Source organism: Leucoraja erinacea, chromosome 20, assembly GCF_028641065.1.
Source record: "Leucoraja erinacea ecotype New England chromosome 20, Leri_hhj_1, whole genome shotgun sequence".
NCBI lineage: Eukaryota > Metazoa > Chordata > Chondrichthyes > Rajiformes > Rajidae > Leucoraja > Leucoraja erinaceus.
Window position 1 is genome coordinate 7,813,130 of NC_073396.1, and position 10,561 is coordinate 7,823,690.

Genomic DNA, 10,561 nt, shown 5'->3' on the forward strand with positions numbered 1-10,561 from the left:
AATTCTGCCCCTATCACTTATGGCCTTGTGACTTTTTGAACTCCAGCATCTGGAAGTCCTTTTGTCTCCAAGCCATGAGCATCCTGCTATGGTAGATCGCAATTCAAGGACATTGTGTGTTGCCTGTGAAAAAAGCTCAAAGCTGTCCTTGGACATTTTGAACAAGCCAGCAGCTATCATCTGGCAATGACTGCTGTCAAGCCACACGTTAGCACTGTGGAAATTCTGATCATTAATACAGATCACTGTGTTCAGTTGTCATAGCTTCAGGATGACATCAGCGCAGTTGATGGCTCTTTCTATACGCACTTTCTATACTCACTCTATACCCATGACTGCATAGCCGGACACAGTGCAAACTCCATCATCAAGTTCGCTGACGACACCACCGTGTTGGACGAATTACAGATGGTGATGAGTCAGAGAATAGAAGTGAGATCGACCGATTGACCAAACGGTGCCAGCACAACAGCCTGCCTCTCAATATCAGTAAAACCAAGGAACAGATTGTGGACTTTGGAAGAGGAAGGATGAGGACCCACAATCCTGTTTATATTAATGGGACGATGGTGGAGAGAGTCAAATTCCTGGGCGTGCATATTTCCTGAAGATCTTTCCTGGACCGAACACACTGATTTAATTAGAAATAAAGCACATCAGCGCCTCTACTTCCTGAGAAGATTATGAAATTTAGTATGCCAAAGAGGATTCTCCTGAACTTCTACAGGTGTACAGTAGAGAGCATATTGACTGGTTGCATCATGGCTTGGTTCGGCAACTTGAACGTCCAGGAGCGGATAAGACTGCAAAACGTTGTAACCAATGCCCTGTCCATCACTGGCTCTGACCTCCCCACCATCAAAGGGATTTATCAGAGCTCTTTCCAAAACTGGAAAGCTCCGATATCTCATTAGAGGAATAGATCAGGTAGATGCACAGAGTCTCTTGCCCAGAGTGGGGGAATCGAGGACCAGAGGACACAGGCATAAGGTGAAGGGGAAATGATTTAATAGGAATCTGAGGGGTAAATTTTTACGCAAAGGGTGGTGGGTGTATGGAACAAGCTGCCAGAGGAGGTAGTTGAGGCAGGGACTATTGCAATGTTTAAGAAACATTTGGGCAGGCACATGGATAGGACAAGTTTGGAGGGATATGGGCCAAGCGCAGGCAGGTAGGACTAGTGTAGCTGGGACATGATGGCTGGTTTGGGCAAGTTGGACTGAAGGGCCTGTTTCCACACTGTATCATTCTATGACCTTATGACACAAAGTGCTGGAGCAACTCAGCGGGCCAGGCAGCAACTGTGTATGGAATGGATGGGCAATGTTTCGGGTCGGGATCCTTCGCCAGACTGATCGTCGGGGGGGGGGGGGGGGGGGGGGAGAGAGAAAGCTGGAGAGGGGAGGTGGGGGCAGGAGAACTCCTGGTGAGTGATAGGTGGATACAGATGAGAGGGGTTTGATTAGCAGATGGACGGAGAAAGGCTTGAGATAAAAAAAGGAAACAAAAGGGTGTCGGTCTGAAGAAGGGTCTCGACCGGAAACGTCACCCATTCCTTCTCTCCAGAGATGCTGCCTGTCCTGCTGAGTTACTCCAGCATTTTGTGTCTATCTTCAATGGCAAATAAACTTGGGTAGCTTACAACCTGATGGTATGAACATTGAACTCTCCAATTTTAGTTAGGTAACCAACGAAGAAAAACAATCCCCCCTCCCCCCCCCCCCCCCCCCCCATTTTCCCCCTTCTCGCCCCCATGCCCCCATGTCCCCATGCCCCATCTGAACCCACTTCTCCCACCATCTTGCTTCTTTACCTCCCCCACCCCCGTCCCTGCCCCCCCTTCCCCCAATCAGCCCCTCCCATGTACATCCCATATACACATATATATATGTGTCAATGAAAATTACACATATATATAGGGGTCAATGAAAATTGACTATAAATGTGCTATATAAATAAACTTATTATTATTATTATTATTATTATTATTATATATATATAGCGTCTGACTTTACATTTCTCTCCTCTAAGTCATTGAGTATTTTTAAAACGGGGATTGGTAGATGATCAATATACTCAATGGGAATAGACTCGATGGGCTGAATGGCCTAATTCTGCTCCTCTGCTTTATGGTCTTATGGTTTTTACTTCAGAACTCCAGTATCTGTGGAGGAAGAAGTACATTGAAGACTTTCCATCAGTGAAGTTTTCCATCTGAAGTAATGAGGGAAATCGAAAGGGCAATGCATGATTCATTTAAATGTATTTCCATTAACATTTACTCCGAGAACAATATACTTTGAAGGTTTCATTTGCTTTCTCTTTGTAACCTTTGCTTCAATTCACAGAAAAGTACAACGGGCACTTACGCTTGGCTCTCCTAGTCTAACGGGATCTGCTGGTTGCCAACCATTTCAGCTCCCCTTCCCATTCCCTCACTGACCGTTCTGTCCCGGGCCTCCTCCATTGTCAGAGTGAGGCCCAGCGCAAATTGGAGGAACAGCAACTCATATTTCGCTTTGGTAGTTTACACCCCAGCGGTGTGAGCATTGGATTATCTAGCTTTAAGTAACTTCATCATACACGCCCCACCACTTCCCCACCCTCCTTGCCCCCTTCCTCCACCCTGGTCGTTCTACCAGCTCCACAGTTCTCCACACCGTTTCTCTTGAGATCAGACCTTCCTTGGCCAACAATGGGCCAATCAGCCTGGGGTTATTTGTGGCCAGCCCTGAATGGCCCTGGTCTTTCTGCGCCTCCAGATCTTCACTTCCACCCCCCTGCCCCCCATCCGTTAATTTCAGTCCGATGAAGGATCCCGACCCAAAACGTCACCCATCCTGTACCACCAGAGGTGTTGCCTGACCAGCTGAGTTACTCCAGTACGTTGCGTCTACGCCTGATTTAAACTTTTGTACTTCCATGCATCTCAAAGGACAAGGGGCAGTCACGGTGGCACAGCGGTAGAGTTGCTGCCTTACAGCGAATGCAGCGCCGGAGACCCGGGTTCGATCCTGACTACGGGTGCTGTCTGAACGGAGTTTGTACGTGACCTGCGTGGGTTTTCTCCGAGATCTTCGGTTTCCTCCCACAATCCAAAGACGTACAGGTTTGTAGATTAATTGGCTTGGTGTAAATGTAAATATTGAAATGAAATGAAATGAAATGAAAAAAAATGAAATGATTCAATTTATTGTCATTGTCAGTGTACAGTACAGAGACAACGAAATGCATTTTTAGCATCTCCCTTGAAAGGGAGACACAGGGCGTCGCGGTGTGCCCGCGCCTGCCGCCGTAACATTCCATTACAGGCAAAGGTGGGTGAAGTGTCTTGCCCAAGGACACAACGACAGTATGCACTCCAAGCGGGATTTGAACCGGCTACCTTCCGGTCGCCAGCCGAACTCTTAGCCCATTGTGCTATCTGTCGTCCATATTGTCCCCAGTGGGTGTAGGATAGTGTTAATATGCGGGGATCACTGGTCGGCACGGACCTGGTGGGCCGAAGGGCCTGTTTCCGTGCTGTATCTCTAAACTAAACTAAAAGCATCAACTCTAGAAACATCAACTGACCAGATTGTACTTTCCATTATTGGCAATTGTCTCGCCCTGTCTTTGTGTTTCTTTGTGCCTCTACAGTGGCTTGTGGAAGGCTGCTGTCTTTCACTAGATGAGGCTGCATATGGTTTTACACGTCACCTCAGCTAGCTCAGGATCAAAAAGCTCTGGTTTTGGAGAGCATTTTAGGGTGGCATGGTGGCGCAGCGGTTGAGCTGCTGCCTACAGAGATCCGGGTTCGATCCTGACAAGGGGACGCTGTCTCTGTGGAGTTTGTATGCTTTCCCTGTGACCTGCGTGGATTTTCTCCGAGATCTTTGGTCTCCCCCCACACTCCAAAGACCTACAAGTTTGTAGGTTAATTGGCTTGGCATAAATGTAAACTGGCCCCAGTGTGTGTAGGGTAGTGTTTGGGATCGATGGTCAGTGCGGACTCGGTGGGCCGAAGGGCCTGTTTCTGCTCCATCTAAACTAAACTCAACAAAGCTAAACTAAGCATTATCCCATCATGACAGAGGATAATCGGGATAAATGGCAATAGCAGGAAAAAATGATAAAGCGAAAGGAGATAGAGGAATGCTGGAGTAACTGAGTCGGAAAAAGAGTCCCAACCCGAAACATCACCTATCCATTTTCTCCAAGAGGGGCTGCCTGACCCGCTGAGTTACTCCAGCATTTTGTGTCTATCTTTGGTATAAACTAGCATGTGCAATTTATTTGCAGTACTGTAGGTGAAAAAGCTACTTATCTTAACTACTAAACCAGGTTCGCTTCTTAATAAACAGACACCACACAAACTGTTTGGTAGACCAGTTCAAAACTTTACTTAACATCGGCCGATGGAAGGGAGGGAGAACTCCAGTCAAGTGACCAACACAGACACTTGACTGTGCTCAGCCACCTTCTCTTAACAACAGAATTACATTGCCTTAAATAGGGTTTTTTTGTCCCCTTTGCACATTCCACAGACATTAGTCATGGTCAGAGGTACAGGAAAAGGTTTCCACAGAATGCATCACATCAAACCTTTTGTTTACATGGTACAAGATATACTAAAAACATTGGCCATTTGCTTTAGGTCCAAATAGACCACCCTAGCTCTTTTCGCTGCTTCCTCTGTCATTTGGTCCCTCATAAACATAGGTCATTTGTTTACAAAGATGTGACTGGCTATTTCTCTCTTCCTTTATTGCCTCCTCCCCATAAACATTGGTAATTTGGTTTATGGCATCTTACTTCAAAGATATCTCTAGCTTCTCCAATGTTATAGGATTTATTATCTCACACACCCACAACCTAAGGCAAGCCTAATTTGAGACTAAATATAAGCTGTAAGCTAGCCCAGAAGTCAATTTAATATCTTCTTATATTTTTAACTAAAATTCGGCTTCATCATTGGTACATGGATAGGAACGATTTAGAGGCATGTGAGCCAAATGCAGGGTAAATGTGATTAGCTTAGATGAGGCATCTTTAGTTGACATAGACTTGATGGGCCGAAGATGCTGTTTCTATGCTACATGATTTATTATAAAGAAATAATGCAAAGGGAATGATGTGAAAGATTTCCAGTTGCACGATAATTGTACATTAAAATGTAAGAAAGTGCCATGTAAGATTACCTAAAGCAAGCCAGATATTAAAAACATAAAACACTTCAAAGCTACAAGGCTGCAGGCTGGAGATGTGTCTGAGACCATCAAAACTTAATGTTCATCCATTCCTAGAAATCAGTCAGTAGTTGGTCGATGTTTACAAAATGTTGAATAAAGTTTCATAATTTATTCTAAAACTAGTGTTTTTCGGATTGGGATTTTTTTTAAAGCACGTTTAGTTTAATTTAGTTTAGTTTAGTTTAGAGATACAGCGCGGAAACAGGCACTTCAGCCCACCGGTTCCTCGCCAACCAGCGATCCCCACACATTAACATTATCCTAACACACACTAGAGACAATATACACTTATAACAAGCCAATTAACCTACAAACCTGTACGTCTTTGGAGTGTGGGAGGAAACCGAAGGTCTCAGAGAAAACCCACGAAGTCAAGTCAAGTCAAGTCAAGTGAGTTTATTGCCATGTGTCCCTGTATAGGACAATGAAATTCTTGCTTCACTTAGCACACAGAACATAGTAGGCATTTACTACAAAACAGATCAGTGTGTCCATATACCACAATATAAATATATACACACATAAATAAATAAACTGATAAAGTGCAAATAGTAGATAATGGGCCACCAATAATAATTTTTGGCCGAGCCAGGTTTAATAGCCTGATGTCTGTGGGGAAGTAGCTATTCCTGAACCTGGTTGTTGCAGTCTTCAGGCTCCTGTACCTTCTACCTGAAGGTAGCAGGGAGATGAGTGTGTGGCCAGGATGGTGTGGGTATCTGATGATACTGCCAGCCTTTTTGAGGCAGTGACTGCGATAGATCCCCTCGATGGAAGGAAGATCAGAGCCGATGATGGACTGGGCAGTGTTTACTACTTTTCGTAGTCTTTTCCTCTCCAGGGCGCTCAAGTTGCCGAACCAAGCCACGATGCAACCAGTCAGCATGCTCTCTACTGTGCACCTGTAGAAGTTAGAGGGAGTCCTGGGAGAATGTACAAACTCCGTACAGACAGCATCCGTAGTCAGGATCGAACCCGGGTCTTGTAAGGCATCAACTCTACCGCTGCGCCACCGTGCCGCCCTATTTACTTGAAAGCTCAAGGCACTTTAACCCATAGGTTGAGATAAATATAATTTAATGACATTCTATTTTTAGATGAAACAAAATGAAAATGATAAACCTTCGTTCTCCGACTAGTATAACTAGCATCATTTTAATGCTGTAACATTTTCTGACATTTTCAATGCTATTCTAATCGTGTTCTGTGTTGGGAAATGGTGTTCACCAATTGATCCTTGCATGACTCATTGTCAGAGTAATAGCTTTGTGGGTGTCGTTGTGTTGCATCTACAGCTCGATAAAAAAATATTTCACCGCTGGAAATAATAACCTTTTGCCCACAAAGCCCAGGAATAACTGTAGCACTGAGGGTTCTTTTTTTTTAAGGAACGTTTTATGGAGTTGTATAAGATGTTTTTGATACATATGCAGAGTTTAGAGGGCTATGGGCCAAATGCAGACAAATTGGAACAAGCCCAATGTTCCAACTTGGTCACCCTGGACAAGGAAGGCTGAAGGGCCTGTTTCCGTGCTGTAAGGAGACAAAAGGTTATATAATAATAATAATAATAATAATAATAATAATAATAATAATAATAATAATAATAATAATAAATACTTTATTGATCCCCTCAGGGAAATTCAGATGTCCAGAAGCCCCCAAACAACAAACCCACACATTCAAAACAAACGCAGACAGAAAATACATAAGATACAACGTGAACAATACCTGAGAGCAATAAATACTTAAAAAGACCAATAATTAACAATTAAAAAAATGCAAAAAGGCATCCCCCTACAGCCTAGCGGTCCGTATTATAAAACCTAATGGCTGCAGGGGTGAAGGATCTCCTGAACCACTCCGTTCTACAGCGCAGCGGGAGAGGAGCCTCCCGTTGTTGTTCCGTGTGTTTTTTTGACTCTCCAGAATTACATGGAGGGAGTGCCCGGGGTTTTCCAGGATGAGTTCAAGATCAAATGTTCAAGAGAGTTTATTGTCATGTGTCCCCGTATCGGACAATGAAATTCTTGCTTTGCTTCAGCACACAGAACATAGTAGGCATTTACTACAAAACAGATCAGTGTGTCCATATACCATAATATAAATATATACACACATGAATAAATAAACTGATAAAGTGCAAATAACAGAAAATGGGTTTGTTTATAATCAGAGTTTTGTCCGAGCCAGGTTTAATAGCCTGCTGGCTGTGGGGAAGTAGCTATTCCTGAACCTGGTTGTTGCAGTCTTCAGGCTCCTGGCTCCAACCGGTCAGCATGCTCTCGACTGTGCACCTGTAGAAGTTAGAGAGAGTCTTCCTTGACAAACCGACTCTCCGTAATCTTCTCAGGAAGTAGAGGCGCTGTTGAGCTTTCTTGATAATTGCGTTAGTGTTCTCGGACCAGGAAAGATCTTCAGAGATGTGCACGCCCAGGAATTTGAAGTTCTTGACCCTTTCAACCATCTGACCCGTTGATATAAATGGGGCTGTGGGTCCCCCTCCTACTCCTTCCAAAGTCCACAATCAGTTCCTTTGTTTTGCTGGTGTTGAGGGCCAGGTTATTGCGCTGGCACCATATGGACAGTTGCTCGATCTCCCTTCTATATTCTGACCCATCCCCATCAGTGATACGTCCCACAACAGTGGTGCCGTCAACGAACTTGATGATGGAGTTCGCACTGTGACTGGCATCGCAGTCATGAGTATAGAGTGAGTACAGCAGGGGGCTGAGCACACAGCCTTGAGGTGCTCCCGTGCTGATTATTATCGAGGATGACCTGCACCTTGCACCTCATACGCCTCTCAAGCACATCCATCCCAGAGTCCACTCTCCCCTCCAGCACTGAGCTAGCCCGTTTTACCAGTTTGTCCAGCTTTTTGTTGTTTTTCGCACAAGGGGAAACATATAAGGGGAGAAGAGAAGACTCCAAAGACGTGCAGGTTTGTAGGTTAATCGACTTGCGTAAATAGGAAATTGTCCCGAGTGCTATTGCGTTTTGCTGATCAGCTTGGACTCGGTTGGCTATTTCTAAAGTCTAAAAAGTCTAAAGAGTGCATTATCATAAGATCAGATGTCTGATCCTAGACATCGGGGTCAACATTGGGACATTTGGCCCATCAACTCATGCTAGAGGCTGGAAACATGTTCCCGATGTTGGGCGAGTCCAGAACCAGGGGGCCACAGTTTAAGAATATGGGGTAAGCCATTTAGAACAGAGATGAGGAAATACGTTTTCATACAGAGAGTTGTGAGTCTGTGGAATACTCTGCCTCAGAGGGCGGTGGAAGCCGGAAGAGAGAGTTAGATAGAGCTCTTTAAGATAGCGGAATCAGGGAATATGGGGAGAACGCAAGAACGGGGTACTGATTGTGGATGATCAGCCATGATCACATTGACTGGCGGTGCTGGCTCGAAGGGCCAAATGGCCTACTCCTGCACCTATTGTCAATTGTCTACAACTATGGCTGATCTATTTTTCTCTCTGAACCCCATTCTCCTGCCTTCTCCCCGTAACATTTGAAGCCCGAGTCCACTCCGCCATTCAATCGTGGCTGATCTCTGCTCTGCAAATCCCATTTTCCTGCCTTTTCCCCATAACCCTTGACACCCGTTCTAATCAAGAATTTGTCTATCTCTGCCTGAAAAAATATCCACTGACTTGGCCTCCGCAACCCTCTGTGGCAATGAGTTCCACAGATTAACTACCCTCTGACTAAAGAAGTTCCTCCTCACTTCCTTTCTAAAAGAACGCCCTTGAATTCTGAGGCCATGACCTCTGATCCTAGACTCTCCCACCAGTGGAAACATCCTTTCCACATCCACCCTATCTATGCCTTCCATTATTCTGTAAAGTTTCAATGAGATAAATAAGCTTCCACTGTGAACACCTTTTATTTAACGTGTGATTGTTAGGCAGTGATAAAGCAGTCTGAAGAAGGGTCTAGACCCGAATCGTCGCCTAGTACTTTTCTCCATAGATGCTACCTCACCCGCTGAGTATCCCCAGCATTTTTTGTCTGCTTTCGATTTTTCCAGCATCTGCAGTTCCTTCTTAAACAGTAGTCTCCAATACTCTGTCTGGCAGCACTGAACTGACCTGGTCAGACAAGGTCCGGGCCGCTGAGGAGGAGGATGCTCACCGTTGGGGTTCGGCGTCGGCGTTCCACCAGCCCGGCGTGAGGGCCTGAACATCGGGCCATCCTTGGCGGCGACTGCGGGTGCTCGGAAGGCCCCGACCACGGATGAACACGGAGGGGAGGCTGGCTGGACTATGGTGCCATCCTCACCTTGGTGCCATTTATGTTATGTTGTGTCGTGGACTTTCTGTGTTTGTGCTTTTTTTTATTATTTATTTATTTATTTATTTGCCCGTTTATTTATTTATTTATTTATCTGTTTGTTTGTTTATTTATTTATTTACTTATTTACTTATTTTTAATGATTTTTTTTTTAATTTTTTTTTTTAATTTTTATGATACTGCCTGTAAGGGAAATTCATTTCGTTTGTCTCAAATTGAGACAATGACAATAAATTTGAATACAATACAATACAATACAATGACCACTGACTAGTCCATTATTTGACAATAAATGTCACGGTTGCACCTGTCTGTCTCTCTCTGGTCCCTGGCAGCTTTTTACCAAATATGCTGAATTCAGCAAAAGGCAGAAAGGATATGTAATCTCACAAAGGATCAGCGAAGGGAGACATAAATGGACAGAGCAAAGACCAACATCGAGGACACTTATCTCAATCCTGGTTACCGTTGTTGATGGGCGAAATGATTAAAATGATTTTTTTTTTCCCACTGAATCAAGTGAAGCATTCAAAGATAGAGAGCTCAGAGTTTAATTTAAAATCTTTTTATTTGAATTTTGAATTGAACAGCAATTTGCATACATACAATGATGACAGACAGTGATAGTCAGGACATAATTGTACAACAGTTGGTAAACGACCCTCAAAACCCTTGCCCTTACCCTTACCCACCCTCGCCACCCGGGGACAAACAACACTCACAGACGTACACATCCACACAAATACGATAAGAAAAACAAAATTAAAAAAAAAAAAAAAAAAAAAAAGTGTGAGGGGGGGGGGGGGTTGAGGGGATAACAGCTGCAATAAGACAGAGCAGTGATAGAGGGCACTCAGTCCTCTTCCGAGTCCGGAAACAAGTTAAGAGAGTTAACAAGTTCCAGGAAAGGGTTCCATGTATCTAGGAATGTCTTGGTAGCGCCTTTAGAAACATAGAACATAGAAACATAGAAATTAGGTGCAGGAGTAGGCTATTCGGCCCTTCGAGCCTGCACCGCCATTCAATA